We start from the raw sequence: 17,339 nt of genomic DNA, 5'->3' as shown, positions 1-17,339 counted from the left end.
GGGAACGTAAGACCAAATCCATCAACCTTTGAAAGGTGGCAGGGGCCCCATGTAACCCAAAAGGGAGGACGGTAAAATGATATAACCGGGAGGGTGCCGCAAAGGCGGTTTTTTCTCGGTCTGTTTCTTTTAACGGGATCTGCCAGTACCCTTTCGTTAGATCTAGGGTAGACATGAACTTGGCGTGCCCTATTTTCTCCAGCAGTTCGTCAATGCGAGGCATAGGGTAAGCGTCAAAATAAGTGAGCTCATTAACCTTCCTGTAATCTACACAGAATCGTGTGGTCCCATCTGGCTTGGGTACCAATACTATAGGAGAACACCAGGGACTACTGGATGGTTCTATAATACCTGTTTGCAACATTTTATTAACTTCTTGTTCAATTACATTTTTCTTGGCCTCGGGAATTCTGTAGGGTCTTTGTCATGCGATTGCCTCACTCTTAGTTCGAATACTGTGTTCGGTTAAAGTAGTATGGCCGGGTTGTCGAGAGAACATGTCTGCATAGGATTTAATTGTTTGAGAGAGAGAGATTTTATACGTCTCATCAAGGGAGGTATTGATCCGGGGTTTACTATCCTCTAAATTATGGGAAGAGGAAAATGAGGGATATGGTATGTCTTCTTTCTGATCTGTCATGATAAGTTGAACTCTATGTATATTATCAGACTCTTGCCATTTTTTTTAACAGGTTTATGTGATAGATCTGTTCTTTTTGGGGTCTATGGGGAAGAGCCAACCGGTATGTTGTTGGGTTGATCCGTTCTAACACTTCATATGGTCCTTGCCATCGGGCTAACAACTTATTCTCACTACTGGGGAGAAGGATCAGAGCCTTGTCCCCGACATTAAGAGTACGAAGTACACTTCTAGTGTCGTAACTCTTCTTTTGTTTGTCTTGGGCTTCTCGTAGGTTCTCATGGGCCCTATCCCAAACAGACTGTAGATTCTCTCTCAATTCTTTAGTATATGTCAGGAGATCTTTAGTTTCCTCATCTGTTTCTTCCCATTGTTCCACTAACATATCTAGGAGGGTTCTAGGTGTTCTGCCGAATAACAGTTCGAACGGACTATGTCCAAGGGAGGTTTGTGTATGAGTACGTATTGCATAAAGTACACGTGGTAATTTCTTTTCCCAATCCCTTCCGTCCTCTGCTACACTTTTCCTAAGTAATGCTTTAATAGTCCGATTATATCGTTCCACTAGGCCGTCAGTTTGGGGATGGTATACTGAGGTCCGGATCTGTTTTATTCCCAAGGTTTTACTGACCTCCCCCATAAGCCGGGACATGAAAGGGGTACCGTGATCTGTCAGTATTTCTTTAGGGAAACCGACCCTGGAAAAGAACTCAATCATGGCTTGCGCTACTACCTTAGTGGGCATACTGGGAAGAGGAATTGCCTCGGGATACCTCGTGGCATAGTATACCAACACTAGTATATATTGCCTCCCTCTAGCAGACGGAGTGAGGGGACCAATAAGGTCCATTCCTACTCGAGAAAAAGGAGTTTCTATAACCGGGAGGGGTTGTAAAGGGGCAGGGGGTTGCATGACCGGATTATAGAGTTGGCATTTCTGACATGTTTGGCAGTATCTGCGTATATCCCCATATATACCTGGCCAATAAAACCGCTGAAGGACCACTTCTTTGGTCTTGTCTCTTCCGAGATGCCCTTCCCCTGTGTCACCATGTGCTAACTGCAAAACCTGCTCTCGGTAGCTGCCGGGGACTAACAATTGTCTTCGGTCCATATCTCCTGACTGAGGTGCCCTATATAAAAGATTATTATGGATGTGAAATGTGGGTCCTGCCCCTTCTTCCTCACTGTTAAGAGCCTTCGCCCATGCATTCTTTAATGAGGGATCCTCTCTCTGTTTTTGTCTAAAATCGCCCGCCACGGTATATACCTTTCCCGCTATTCCTGGCGTGTCAATGTTTCCCCGGTTCTCCTCCCAATGTTGTTGTCTCTGAGCTCTTTTCTGTCGTTTGCTTAAGTGAGGTTTGATAGGTCGAGTCTCGGCTATCTCAGTATCATAGGGTACTTCTTCCCACCACTTCTTCATCATATGCTCCTCCCCGGGTTTACTTAACAACCGTGGAAAGGCTGCATAGTCCGTCCCGATGATGATATCTTCCTCAAGATGCGGCAAAACCCCAACCCTGAGGGTTTCCTCCTCACCCCTCCACTGGAACCTAATCCTGGCTACTGGATAATAGGATTGGTCGCCATGGACACAGGCTATCAGTACATGGGTCTGGGGTACGGTTTGCCTTGGTTCCACCAGGTCTTGTCTTATTACGCTCTGACTGCAGCCAGAGTCAACCAAGGCTACTTTTTCATGTCCGTTTAGACGAATGGGGAGCGTATATGTAGGCTTAGTCTCTCCTTCCCAGAATACCCTGCCTTTGGTGATGCCAATTTCCATTGGTTCTTCCATATCCTTTTTTTGTGGACAAAACCGTGCGATGTGACCCCATTCCGAACAATTATAACACTGAGGCCTGTTGGAGGGGTAGGAGGCTGGAGTTGGATGTGGAATACGTATTCCCTCAGGTTCATGTGAACTCGGAGGTCGGGAAGGCACTACTTTCCCTATATTTGGCCGTACAGAGGATGGCCCTAGGTTTCTATTAGGATTGGCTCTAAAATCTGGGCTCCTGTGAAAGGCACAGGCTAAGTCAATGACCGTTTCGTTGCTTAACCCTGGGTGTTGCCGAACCCAGTTCATTGTGGACGGAGGCAGTGCATCCAGGAATTGTTCCAGTACTATGATATCGAACATCTCCTCCAGAGTCTTTTCTGTGGGCCGTAACCACCGTCCCGCAGCGTGTTGAACCCTGTAATATAGGGCACGTGGATTTTCCTGTAAACCCCATTTCATGTGTCGGAATTTGCTCCGATAACTTTCACTGTCTAGCCCTATTCTTTCTAGAATGGTCTTTTTGATTTCTTTGTATGGCAGTGTACCCATGGGATTAATGGCTTGATATGTTGCTTGTAACTGTCCGGTCAATAATGGGGCAACATACTGACCCCATTTCTCTTCGGGCCAGCTGGCTGAGCTGGCCACCCTCTCGAAATTAAGAAAAAAAGAATCGGGATCCTCCTGGTCTTGGTATTTTTGGAGAACACTGCTGGGTACATTCGGATGTACCTTGGTATGGGCGATGGTTTCTGTTAATTTGCTCAGGGCAGTTTCATGGACCAGTTGATTGTTGGCCATAATTGTGGCCTGACTTTTAAGGGCTGTTTGTAACGCCTCTCTCTCCTCTTTAGCGTCCTTCATTTGTTGCTCCCACATCAACTGGAGATGGCGTTGTCCCTCCGCGAGTTGAGCAATTACATCCGCCATGGTGGGTTTTTCCTCCATTTTCTTTTATATGTGTACCGGTTCAACTAGATCCCACTTCTGACACCACTTTGTACGAGGATGGCTGAGTTATGACTCCAGACTGCAAGGTTTTGGTTTCAGTGAACTGTCTTTTATTGTTCTTGAAACAATATAAACGGTAAATATAATGGAAAGCTGCTGAGAGTAGGTAGGTTGCGATGATATCCCCTTGTTTGCCACTTTATCTAGTCTTCTCCCCTTCTTTCTTCCAGGACCTCGCGGGGAGCGTGGAAAACAAAAGAGAATAGATACGGTAAGTGGGGAAGGGGTTTTGGTTCTGTTATTCTTTATCTTCTCTTTCCCTTTCTTCTTTCCTTCCTTGTCCCTATCTCTTCTTTCCGTTTTACTCTTTTATTTTCTCTCCCTGGTTCTCCCTTGCTCTTTCTCTTCTTCCGCTCTCCTGGCTGGTTCCTTTCCTGCCCTTCCCTCTTTGCTCACTGATTGGGTCTTCTTTGCTCTTGTACTCGTCTTTTCGTCTCTCTCTTTCTGTTCGTTTCTACAATAGCTTAAGTATACGGATTTCTCGACTGTCTTGATCCCTTTTCCTCTCTTGAGTCTGTTCTGTCCTCTTGGCGCCTTGATTTCCCTGTCTTTTCTCTATACGCCTGTGTTTAAAGGTGCTTCTTACTCCGTGTCTCTAATTCCGTACCCCTTCAAGTCAGTGCTCCCAGGTAGTGCCCGTTTCCTTTTCCCTCCCCTCCCCACTCTTTTTCACCTCCCGCTTCCCCGTTCCTTTCTTTCCCCCGCCAGCGCCTCCGTACCTGGAGTGGCCATGCTTGTCCTGAAGCGTGGCGGCTCAAGCATAGGCTCCCCGGGGCCAGCGATCTTCGGTTATTCCACGGGACTCCTCCGCTCCCGAATGCACCGTCGTCACGCTCGTCCGGAAGGCGGTCTCCGTGGCACCTCGCTCCGCGTCCTCTCGATCCGTCAGTCTTCGGCATTCACAAGTTCCGGGGTGTTCCGGCTCCAACTCACGACCTTCTCCTCGGGAAAGGGAGGAATCCCTGTTTTAACCCATGTCAGGTCCCGTGGTGGCTGCAACCGACCAATGAGAGAGTCGGTCTCTCTATCAGCTTCCGGGTTAAGCGTGGCAGTGTCAGCACAAGCATGAGAAGTGTGTGGGTCGGATCGGAGCGACCCATCACAGGGCACTAGGCCTACCCACACAAGCCAGGTACCATTTTTATCGGGAGACTTGGGGGAATGTTGGGTGGAAGGAACTATGTGTCTCCCCTCAGAGTCCAGAACTTTCCATCACCGAAATGTGAGGAAAAATTGCTTTTTGTGCCAATTGTTGAGGTTTGCAAAGGATTCTGGGTAACAGAACCTGGTGAGAGCCCCACAAGTCACCCCATCTTGGGTTCCCCTAGGTGTCTAGTTTTAAAAAATGCGCAGGGTTGGTAGGTTTCCCAAGGTGCCGGCTGAGCTAGAGGCCAAAATCCATGGATAGTTTTCTTTTGGAAAATGTGATGTGTCCATGTTGTGTTTTGGTGCATTTACTGTTGCGGGCAGTAGACCTACCCTCATAAGTGAGGTACCATTTTTATCAGGAGACCTGGAGGAATGCTGGGTGGAAGGACATTTGAGGCTCCTCTCAGATTCCTGAACTTTCTATCACCGAATTGTGAGGGAAAAGTGTTTTTTTGTCAAATGTTGAGGTTTGCAAAGGATTCTGGGTAACAGAACCTGACGAGAGCCCAACAAGTCACCCCATTCCGAATTCCCCTAGTTGTCTAGTATAGCCTTAGAACCCGCCGTAGCGGGCTCTACCGGCTATTAAAGGCCCGCTCCCCGCGTTAAATGCCCGAGCCGAAGGCGAGGGCATTTAACAAGGGAGAGGGACTTTAATAGCCGGTAGAGCCCGCTACGGCGGGTTCTAAGGCTATTAGAACATTCTGCCACACAGGGCAGAATGTTCTATTAAAAAAAAAAATGTTCACGGAGCCCGAGGGGATTTAAATCCCCTCGGGCTCCATGAGGCTTTGTTCACAGCTGTTGCTGTGAACAAAGCGAACATTGGAATGTTGGCGCTGCGGGCTTTTACCGGCCTGTAAAAGCCCGCAGCAGTCCATTGTCTTCAATGGACATGCCAACATTCGAATGTTCTAATTTAAAATAAAGTATAGGTTTGCCAGGTTTCCTGAGGTGGTGGCTGAGCTATAGGCAAAAATCCAAAGCTAGGCACTTTGCAAAAAAACAGGTCAGTTTTCTTTGGGAAAATGTGATGTGTCCATGTTGTGTTTTGGGGCATTTCCTGTCATTGGCACTAGGCCTACTGTCACAAAAGAGGTACCATTTATAATCGGGAGACTTGGGGGAATGCTGGGTGAAAGGAAATTTGTGGCTCCTCTCAGATTCCTGAACTTTCTATCACCAAAATGTGAGGAAAAAGTGTTTTCTTTTGCCAAATATTGAGGTTTGCAAAGGATTCTGGGTAACAGAACCAGGTGAGAGCCACACAAGTCACCCCATTCTGAATTTCCCTAGGTATCTAGTTTTCAAAAATGTATAGATTTGCTAGGTTTCCCTAAGAGCTAGGCACTTTGCAAAAAACAGGTCAGTTTTTTTTGGGAAAATGTGATGTGTTCATGTTGTGTTTTGGGGCATTTACTGTTGCGGGCACTAGGCTTATCCTCACAAGTGAGGTACCATTTTTATTGGGAGACTTGGGAGAATGCTGGGTGGAAGGAAATGTGTAGCTCCTCTCAGATTCCTGAACTGTCTGTCACCGAAATGTGAGGGAAAAGTGTTTCCTTTTGCCAAATTTTGAGGTTTGCAAAGGATTCTGAGTATTAGAACCTGGCGAGAGCCACACAAGTTACCCCATTCCTGAACTGTCTATCACCGAAATATGAGGAAAAAGTGTATTTTTGCCAAATTTTGAGGTTTGCAGAGGATTCTGGGTAACAGAACCTGGTGAGAGCCAAACAAGTCACCCGATTCTGAATTTACCTAGGTGTCTAGTTTTAAAAAATGTATAGGTTTGCTAGGTTTCCCTAAGTGCCAGTTGAGCTAGAGGGCAAAATCCACAGATAGGCACTTTGCAAAAAACAGGTCGGTTTTCTTTGGGAAAATGTGATGTGTCCATGTTGTGTTTTGGGGCATTTCCTGTCATGGGCACTAGGCCTACTGTCACAAAAGAGTTAAAAATTTTATCGGGAGACTTGGGAGAATGCTGGGTTGAAGGAAATTTGTAGCTCCGCTCAGATTCCTGAACTGTCTATCACTGAAATGTGAGGAAAAAGTGTTTTCTTTTGCCAAATTTTGAGGTTTGCAAAGGATTCTGAGTAACAGAACCTGGTGAGAGCCACACAAGTCAACCCATTCCTGAGCTGTCTATCACCGAAATATGAGGAAAAAGTATATTTTTGCCAAATTTTGAGGTTTGCAGAGGATTCTGGGTAACAGAACCTGGCGAGAGCCAAACAAGTCACCCGATTCTGAATTTACCTAGGTGTCTAGTTTTCATAAATGTATAGGTTTGCTTGGTGTCCCTAAGTGCCGGTTGATCTAGAGGCCAAAATCCACAGCTAGGCACTTTGCAAAAAACAGGTCAGTTTTCTTTGGGAAAATGTGATGTGTCCATGTTGTGTTTTGGGACATTTCCTGTCATGGGCACTAGGCCTACTGTCACAAAAGAGGTACCATTTTTATCGGGAGACTTGGGAGAATGCTGGGTGGAAGGAAATTTGTAGCTCCGCTCAGATTCCTGAACTGTCTATCACCGAAATTTGAAGAAAAAGTGTTTTCTTTTGCCAAATTCTGGGGTTTGCAAAGGATTCTGAGTAACAGAACCTGGTGAGAGCCACACAAGTCACCCCATTCCTGAGCTGTCTATCACCGAAATATGAGAAAAAAGTATATTTTTGCCAAATTTTGAGGTTTGCAGAGGATTCTGGGTAACAGAACCTGGTGGGAGCCAAACAAGTCACCCGATTCTGAATTTACCTAGGTGTCTAGTTTTCAAAAACGTAGAGGTTTGCTAGGTTTCCCTAAGTGCCGATTGAGCTAGAGGCCAAAATCCACAGCTAGGCACTTTGCAAAAAACAGGTCAGTTTTCTTTGGGAAAATGTGATGTGTCCATGTTGTGTTTTGGGGCATTTCCTGTCATGGGCACTAGGCCCACTGTCACAAAAGAGGTACCATTTGTATCGGGAGACCTGGGAGAATGCTGGGTGGAAGGAAATTTGTAGCTCCTCTCAGATTCCTGAACTGTTTATCACCGAAATGTGAGGAAAAAGTGTTTTCTTTTGCCAAATTTTGAGGTTTGCAAAGGATTCTGAGTAACAGAACCTGGTGAGAGCCACTCAAGTCACCCCATTCCTGAACTGTATATCACCTAAATATGAGGAAAAAGTGTATTTTTGCCAAATTTTGAGGTTTGCAGAGGATTCTGGGTAACAGAACCTGGTGGGAGCCAAACAAGTCACCCGATTCTGAATTTACCTAGGTGTCTAGTTTTCAAAAACGTATAGGTTTGCTAGGTTTCCCTAAGTGCCGATTGAGCTAGAGGCCAAAATCCACAGCTAGGCACTTTGCAAAAAACAGGTCAGTTTTCTTTGGGAAAATGTGATGTGTCCATGTTGTGTTTTGGGGCATTTCCTGTCATGGGCACTAGGCCCACTGTCACAAAAGAGGTACCATTTGTATCGGGAGACCTGGGAGAATGCTGGGTGGAAGGAAATTTGTAGCTCCTCTCAGATTCCTGAACTGTTTATCACCGAAATGTGAGGAAAAAGTGTTTTCTTTTGCCAAATTTTGAGGTTTGCAAAGGATTCTGAGTAACAGAACCTGGTGAGAGCCACACAAGTCACCCCATTCCTGAACTGTATATCACCTAAATATGAGGAAAAAGTGTATTTTTGCCAAATTTTGAGGTTTGCAGAGGATTCTGGGTAACAGAACCTGGTGAGAGCCAAACAAGTCACCCGATTAGAATTTACCTAGGTGTCTAGTTTTAAAAAATGTATAGGTTTGCTAGGTTTCCCTAAGTGCCGGTTGAGCTAGAGGCCAAAATCCACAGCTAGGCACTTTGCAAAAAACAGGTCAGTTTTCTTTGGGAAAATGTGATGTGTCCATGTTGTGTTTTGGGGCATTTACTGTCGCGGGCACTAAGCCTACCCTCACAAGTGAGGTACCATTTTTATTGGGAGACTTGGGCGAATGCTGGGTGGAAGAAAATTTGTAGCTTCTCTCAGATTCCTGAACTGTCTATCACCGAAATGTGAGTAAAAAGTGTTTTTTTGCCAAATTTTGAGGTTTGCAGAGGATTCTGGGTAACAGAACCTGGTGAGAGCCCCACAAGTCACCCCATTCTGAATTCCTGTAGGTGTCTAGTTTTAAAAAATATATAGGTGTGCTAGGTTTGCCGAGGTGCTGGCTGAGGTAGAGGCCATAATCCACAGCTAGGCACTTTGCAAAAAAGGTCAGTTTTCTTTGGGAAAATGTGATGTGTCCACATTGTGTTTTGGGGCAGTTTCTGTCGCTGTCGGTAGGCCTACCCACACAAGTGAGGTACCATTTTTATTGGGAGACATGGGGAACACAGAATAGAAGAACAAATGTTACTATCCATTGTTTTTCTCTACATTTTCTCCTTCCAAATGTAAGACTGTGTGTAATAAAGAAGTGTATTTGAGAAATGCCCTGTAATTTACATGCTCGTTTGGAGGTCCTCGAATTCAGAGATGTGCAAATAACCGCTGCTTCTCAACACCTTATCTTGTGCCCATTTTGGTATTTCAAAGGTTTATTTGATACCTATTTTTGCCTCTTTATTTTTTACCAAATAAATTGCTGTATATCCAGTATACAATGAAACCCCATTGCAAGGTGCAGCTCATTTATTGGCTCTGGGTACATAGGGTTCTTGATGATCCTACAAGCCCTATATATCCCAGAAGAGTCCAGCAGACGTAACGGATATTGCTTTCACAAATCTGCCATAGTTGGAAAAAGTTATAGAAGAAAACGTGGACAGAAATGGCACTTTTTTCACCTCAATTTCAATATTTTTTTATTTTAGCTGTTACTTTCTGCAGGAAAACTATGAAGAATCTACACAAATGACCCTTGCTGAATTCAGAATTTTGGCTACTTTTCAGAAATGTCCGAGATCCAGCATTGGTTTCACACCCATTTCTGTCACTAACTGGAAGGAGGCTAAGAGCACAAAAAATATTAAACATGGCGTATGTCCATGTAAAATGCCAAAATTGTGTTGAAAAATGTGGTTTTCTGATTCAAATCTGCCTGTTCCTGAAAGTTGAGAAGATGGTGATTTTAGCACTGCAAACCCTTTGTTGATGCAGTTTTCAGGGGTAAAAACACATGCTTTCTTCTACAGCCCTTTTTTCCAATTTTTCTGAAAAAGCACAATTTTAGCTGTATTTTGGCTAGTTTTTTGGTCTCCTCCAGGGGAACCCACAAACCCAGGTTTCCTTCAGAATTCCTAGGATCTTGGAAAAAAAGGACGCAAATTTGATGTGGACAGCTTATGTGGACAAAAAGTTATGAAGTTAAGCAAATCACCCCAAATAGCCAAAAGGGCTCATCTATGGGGCCCTTTACTAATCATTTGAAACAACCTAATTAAAAAATTCATGTTAGAGAGAAAGAAATGATTCAACAAATCCACGTGGCCTAGTTATGCTAACACAAGAAATATAATGCATTAGTATTGTCATTATTAAAAACTCATAATATGCAAACATTTGAATTCAGCATTAATAATATACATCAGAAAACATAAAAACATTTAATGTAATAATTGCAATCTTTACTAAAACTAGCATGAAACATGATCGAGACGTGCATTTATTGTTCTGCACACTTGTAACTCTATACTAATAAATCATTAAACATCACAAAACAAATACATCTCTACTCATAATAAATGCTCTAATGATTAAAATATATTTCAACATTGTTTTAAATCATGTTAGCACATTGTCAGCCCTGGTAGGCACAACGTCCACCATACAATATATACGTGTACACTTTTAAAATACGTCAGTGCAGCCTTTCTCTATGTGAGGCTTTTAAACGTGAATATAAATGACACCAAGTGCTGACATCTGGTGCACTAGATGCATTACTAACATTTACGCTCCAACACTTGCTTCACTGAAAGCAGTTTGCCATTCCACAGCCAGACCTTTGAAATCCACAAAGTCACTTCTTTCCTACACTGAAGGCCTTACCATGATTACCTATTATCAAAGCCAGAATAAAGTTTGAGTGGCTCTTTGACAGATAAAGTTTTTCACTCAAGGGACACACCTTGCCAAACGAATTTGGGGCCAGAAGTATCAAGAATCCATTTTGCGATTCTCAAATAGCGATTTTTAAGAAATCGCTATTTCAGAGTCGCAAAATGGTATGTATCATATTTGCGATTCGGTAATAGCGATTTCTTTAAAATCGCAAATGCCATTACCGAATCGCAAATAGCGATTCTAACCACATTCGCAACTATGGGCCTGTAGGCCCACATTTGCAAATGTTTTGCATTTCCCAAATTGTGAATTTCTAACTGGAATTAGCAATTTCGGAAATGCAAACCCCCAGGCCCCTAAGGCCCCCTCTCTGCACCCCCAAAAATTATTTTAGGACATGTAAGGTGCACACATGCCAAAGGGGCATGTGTGCATTACATGTCAATTTTAAAAATGCATTTTTAATGCATTTTTAAAATTAGCACATGGTTACCACCAAATTGTATTTGGTGGTAATTGTGATTCCTTAATGCCCAATTCGCATTAAGGAAAAGCTTGATACATGTGCTTAAGAAATCGCAAATAAGGATTCCTTATTTGCGATTTCTTATTTAGAGAATCGCAATTTGCGATTCTCTAAACGGGGTCGCAATTTTAAGGAATCGCTATTTTAGTGATTCCTTAAAATTGCATAGCGAATACCTTTCATACATACTGAAAGGCATTTTTGCATTCGCAAACGGCTATTCGCACCGTTTGCGAATGCAAAAAGCTTTGATACATCTGGCCCCTGGTCACCATCTCTGGAGCTGGAAGAAGATTTGGAAGTAACCTCCCAGGTACAAAAGGAAACTTTTTCATTGGTGACGATCTCATTCGTGAGCTCTCTCGTCCGATATACGGTCTAGCAAACAATATATACATATTTCTGAATCCAGAACGATTGGTGTCATTATAGAGCATGCCCATTGCCGTGGTGCGGAAAAGGAGGCCAGAATTCAAGCCGGCCATCTGAACAAAGGGGTGTTGAAAGTGCCTGTGGAGAGACATTTTCATGCATGCCTCTGACACCATGAAGACATCAGACCCAGAGGCATTAAAAACAAGGGACTGTGTATGATACGGCCTACACTGTCAGGACTCTTTCGGAGGAGGCAAAGCAACCGGCGATGTTTGGAAGCAGCGATGTGATTTGTCACGTCTATGACGTGCTCTGTATTCTTCAGCTACTATTGCAGCATGGCATCCCCCCACAAGGACACCTTGGTGCCGAGAAACAAAGGAGACCTTGTGAGGAGCTGCGAGGAAACTGAAATATACACTTGAACGCATACTCTAAAATAATTTGATGAAAAAAGGCCAGCATGTCTGACCTCAAAGGAAAGATCACAATGAAACAGAAAACAAATGTAAAAGTTGGCAAACTGTTAAACAGAGCTGAACACGAAGAACCCTGAGGCACTAGTATGCATGAGAATAGGGGAGAGAACAGTTTAAGCTTTAACAGATAACATCACCAACTTAGAGGAAAGAAAAACACTCAAAACAACAAACATAGCAATGCAATTTATGCATGGAGTCTGTACATACTGAATAACCATGGTTTGTATAAAAGTAAAAGGAAGAATAACACACTATTGTGAAACAAGCTCATTTTCAATCAATAGCACAATGAAGTGGAAAGTAAAAACAGAACACATCAATGGCTTAATATCTACATCTTAATAAAGACACTACAGTAAACAACAAAAAGGCACAAGTAACATCGACTGTACAAAACAAACCCCGGCAAATGGGGGGTTAAAAGCATCGCTCACATTATGATAATGAAGGACTAAAACCACTTTAAAAAGCAAATCAGATAGAAACTAAGAGGCCAGGGCAAGGACAAAGCTGGAGCAGGATGAGAACAGAGCTGCTGTTAGCATAACTTTAATGCACACAGCTCCATGCACCTCTCAGAATACCGGCGGCCTGGGCCTGGGCCCAGCTTGCCCCTGCTAAAGGCCAGCCATGGGCCTATATACCTATGAGTACATTGTTCACACTATGTGCTCTCCATCTGTTTGTGTACACTCAATTACTAGCTAACACGGACATTGCGTGTAATGTGTGTAAAAAATGTGACAATTGATCGGACGTGGCATTATGTGCTATACTTCAAATCTCTGGTTAGAACTTTAGAGACCCAACCAAGCTATCAGCTGTGTATCACGTGTGTGCCATCTCTGTGTGTGCATGAATCTGTACATGAACCTAATTTGTGTGATGTGTACATTTTCTTAACTATCACACAAAGCAGGACTGTGTGTGTGCTCCAAATGTAGGGTTATGTCTGGGTACATGTAACTGAGCGTTAACTAAAGTGACTACAGGGTCAAATGTGTGTTACACAAATACCACTTACATAAACATCGATGTGTACATGCATGAGAATTAACCAAATGAGCCACAGTGTGTCATGTACATACCTTCAGGTATACATTAGTAAACCTATGTGTCTCGGCCTCAATTAAACAGGGTGATGTAAGTGCGGCGTGCAGCCATCTTTGCACCCATCTGTGTAACAATCTATCAAGCCGGAAACTGGTTGTGATACAAAGAATACACAGGAGTATATTTGTATTTCAGTGCGAACTGAGGAGTGTTCGCGTTGGTGTGATGGACAATTAGTTCTTCCTTAATCAGGAGATCAGAGCGAGGCACTGCAGGTAGAGAATATTGAGGCAAGTGGGACATAAGAGGCACTGTAGAGGGCAGAAGGAAGCACAGCAGCTGTCAAAGAGGTGGAAGACAAGGTCCACCAATGGAAAATGTCAAATCCAGTTGGCTTGAGTTCTCCATAGTCTATCTTCCTATGACTGGCATTAGTTCTGTGGTTGGTGCAAGCAGAATAGGTCAGGAAGGGTCACTGCTTAAGGCTTTGTAGCATGACTACTGCTCGTTCTCTGCTATGCTCTAGTGGCATGGCTCTCCGTTGCCTGAAGCTACCCAACCTCTGCACAGTCACTTTATAAGTCCTTCTTGAACAACACTTATTAGTGCTGATTTTGCTCACTAGACCTTGTCTGCTCAAGCTATGACAGTCAATCAATCAATCAAACATTTATAGAGAATCGCAAATCACCCGTGAGGGTCTCGAGGCGCTGCAGGTATATGCTGCTGCATGGAGGTATGATCATTCAAACATCCAGGTCTTTAGTTGTCTTCTGAACTGCTGGAGTGATGGTGCGGTCCTGATGTGCAGGGGGAGGCTGTTCCAAGCCTTGGCTGCCAGTTGCAAGAAGGAGCGCCCTCCGCTGTTGGCTCGATGGATCTGTGAGGTGTCTGCGAGGGAGAGGGAAGCTGATCGAAGGTGTCTGGTCGGTTGGTGGAAGGTCAAGCATTTGTTTATGTATGCTGGTCCTTCGTTGTGAAGGGTCTACAGTGGTAGTTAAGTGGATATAGACATTGAAAACGTTGCCTGGGCAGTTGCTTTTTGCACAAGCTGAAGCTAAAGCATCTAAACTGGAAACACTACATCTAGGGCTTGCCCTCCCACCTGGAGGCTTGTCTGTCTAGTGAGTTTGTAAATCTGTTTGCAATAACTCTCCCCCTATGTACAGATTTAACACAAGATTTCTAGCTAATGGTGATCCCAAAAGTCCAACTTTTCAAAGATATCAACGCTTGGTACTATAAGCATGCAGTCAACATGCCTTATAAGCTTGGTCCCTACTTGCCAAACAAAACAAGAGAATGGGGTCTCGGTATACGTGTAAATATTATACATATTAACTTGGATTCCGAGATTGTCCTGGGCAACCATATAGTTGGTTTGGATTCTGATGTTCCCTACGTTCACGCTGAGGTCAAATAGGCACATCAGGTGACTGTTTCCTCCTATCGCTTAGCCGTCTTCAAGGCTAAATCTTGATTAACAAACAGATGTTGTTCGATTTATTTTTGCAGTGCTCTTTAGCATGGCCCATGTCCAGTCGACATCAGAGCACATTTACAATAAGAGGTAAACATGTTAGTTTACAAAACTTTGAAAGTACATACGTTAACGCCTACTTACAGTGGAGGAAAATTGTACACAATGTTAAATGCTTGTTGAAGGATACAGTCATGAAGTGACAGTTCTGTTTCATGAAATGCAATCGGACTTTACTGTTACATATGAATCCAACTTGTTTTTACTTCTGCTCCAAATTGTAGAGCTCATCCAGAAATATGCAACGCAGGGCAGCAAGCAAGGATGCGATGCGTTACGTCAATCAGGAGAGAGCGCCGAAGTGCGCGTATTGTCTAAGAGAATCTTCAGCTCTCCCCCACCGCTGGCGCAGTTGACGCTGCCCACTGCCAACGCAGGCACCGTTGACGCATGGTACAAGGGTACCTGCGATACGAGCAAGATTGTTTTTGTGCAGGAAGGCATAACTTCATACACAAAAAAACTTTAGAGAGGCATATTCCTCTCCCATGTGCGCATGCAGCACATATGGAAAGAGGAAGTAACAATGAGAAATAAAGCTTTTTCTTCTCGTTACCCCTCTGTTGGGTAGGCAAGCCATTTTGGCACAAACTCAGGTTTACACGTCTTTGAAAATCTGGGTTTGCCTCAAAATACATGCACAGATTTTTGGGAACGCTCATGCTCCACCCATGTAATGCCCATCTACCGCAAAGTAATGCAAGGCTTTGCTATGCGCTTCATTACTTTGAATTTTCTAAATCAGGCAAAGTGGCTTTGCGTGGCTTAGTAAATACCAAAAATGATTTTGTGTTCAAGTGCACCACAAAAGTGACGCAACCCTGGCGCAAAATCATAGTAAATCTGGGCTACAGTCTAAAAGGAACACATTTTAGCTCCATCTTATTGTAGGACTGTAGAGTTCTGCAGTTTGAGGAGTTGGAGGCGATCTAGTGTTATTTCATAGGAGTGCATCATATATTAATACCAATCTTAATCATGCAATAATTTCATTATAAAGCATCATTGAAGAATGCTCTCTACCCTCACCAGTAACCGACGTTTACACCATTAAATACCTTTTACATGGATATAATTGTAATAATTGCATTATTTAATATATTATTCAATGAATGTTCAAAAATAAGTATGATGGGCTTGCAAATGCCTTTAAAAAGAAAGGATTTGATCCAGCCAGTTAGAATGGAGCCTGGGAAAATCCATTGGTCTGTCCCAATCATCTGGAGTTTCAAATACATACTCAGCTCTAGATGTGTGCTTTAAATTGAGAAGCCAAGGGTTTAATTGAATAAATCATAAATGTAACAGGGAAAACATGAACACCACAGAAGCTCAGCTCACAGAGAGTTGCCAACACACTGAGGTATTGAGAGGGGAGACGAAGCAGATAAAGCAAAGACTGAAGGCCCTACCTCCTAGGTGTAAATGTACTGCATGAGCCTCCACCAGGGAGGCCGGATGGGGCTTCATGATAATCAGTACTCACAACAGGAAGTGACTATGAGCCTCTTTCGGATCAGGCTGGTCATCCTGATTCCGTTTGCACCCGAGTTGTGATTACAACTTGTGCAAAATCACTGCCAGTGTTAAATGTGTATGACTAGGGAGCTCCTTTGTGGCAGCTAGGACTGGCTTGTCTTCAACCAGCTGTCCTATACCATTCATGTATCAGCAAGATATGAGTCACTTACCTTGCTGATTCTTGCTTGCATTCCTCATTCTGTGTTGGCGCCGTCGGGATATTCTGTTGCTAATGGTGCCTGTGAACAGCTGGTGTAGAACTTCCACCAGAGGGGTCCGCGCAGGCTGGGGGTTCCCACTTTTGCTGGAATAAAGCTCCTGTTACTCTTCATGCTTGCATTCTACTTTTTATTACCACACGGACTTAGAGCAAGAGAGAGAAAGGCAGGAAGGGGAGGAGTACAGAGGGAAAAAAAGATAGGAAAACAATGACGAAGGGTGAAATGAGGGAAGAAAGGAATCTGCAGGAGTGAGGTAGGCAGGAATTGTACAGTGGTGGAATAGGTTAGAGGTGGAATCAAGACTATGAAGAATTGATATTCAGCAACTGCGCCATTCAGCAGCACACGTGGGTCGCTGCTATGTTTTGGCTATTGCACTTAATTTTAAAAAAAAAACAAATTAAAGGCCTGATTTAGGGGTTGGTGGATGGAGCAAGGCCAGACATGGGGTTGGTGGGGGGGGGGGAGCTTTACGTTTGCCAGTCTGTGTGAGAAACTTGGTTGTTGGTTCAGGGGGGTGAAACTCTACATAAGCAACAACCACAACCTTTCCACGTGTGAACCACAAAAAGCTGCTTAATTAACTGTGCTTAACCCTCTGGTAGCATGGCACAAAAGCAGTCAGGCTTAACTTAGAAGCAATGTGTAAAGTATTTATGCAGCACTTAAACACAGTGAAAACACAACATAAGAAAAATCCCACATTAATTTAAAAATAGAGTAGCTATTAATACATTATTTGACACCAAAACAACAACAAAAATCAGTAGAACTATACTATGAATTTTCAAATTTTAAAGTGTAAAATAGTGCCTAAAAGATCAGTGCCAATTGCAGACATCTAGTTGTGTGAGACTGGGGCAAAGTCGAAAGTTATGGCCGACCGCAATGGAGCACGGTTCAGATAAACCAAGTGGATTGCGTCCGGTCTCCTCTTATCTTCAAAAGTAGAAGAATTGTTCAGAAAGATGTCTGAAAAGGTAAGGTTTAGTGGGGCAAGGCTCCTGTA

The sequence above is a fragment of the Pleurodeles waltl genome, chromosome 6, assembly GCF_031143425.1.
Source record: "Pleurodeles waltl isolate 20211129_DDA chromosome 6, aPleWal1.hap1.20221129, whole genome shotgun sequence".
Classification (NCBI taxonomy): Eukaryota; Metazoa; Chordata; class Amphibia; order Caudata; family Salamandridae; genus Pleurodeles; species Pleurodeles waltl.
This window is presented reverse-complemented; position numbering follows the sequence as displayed.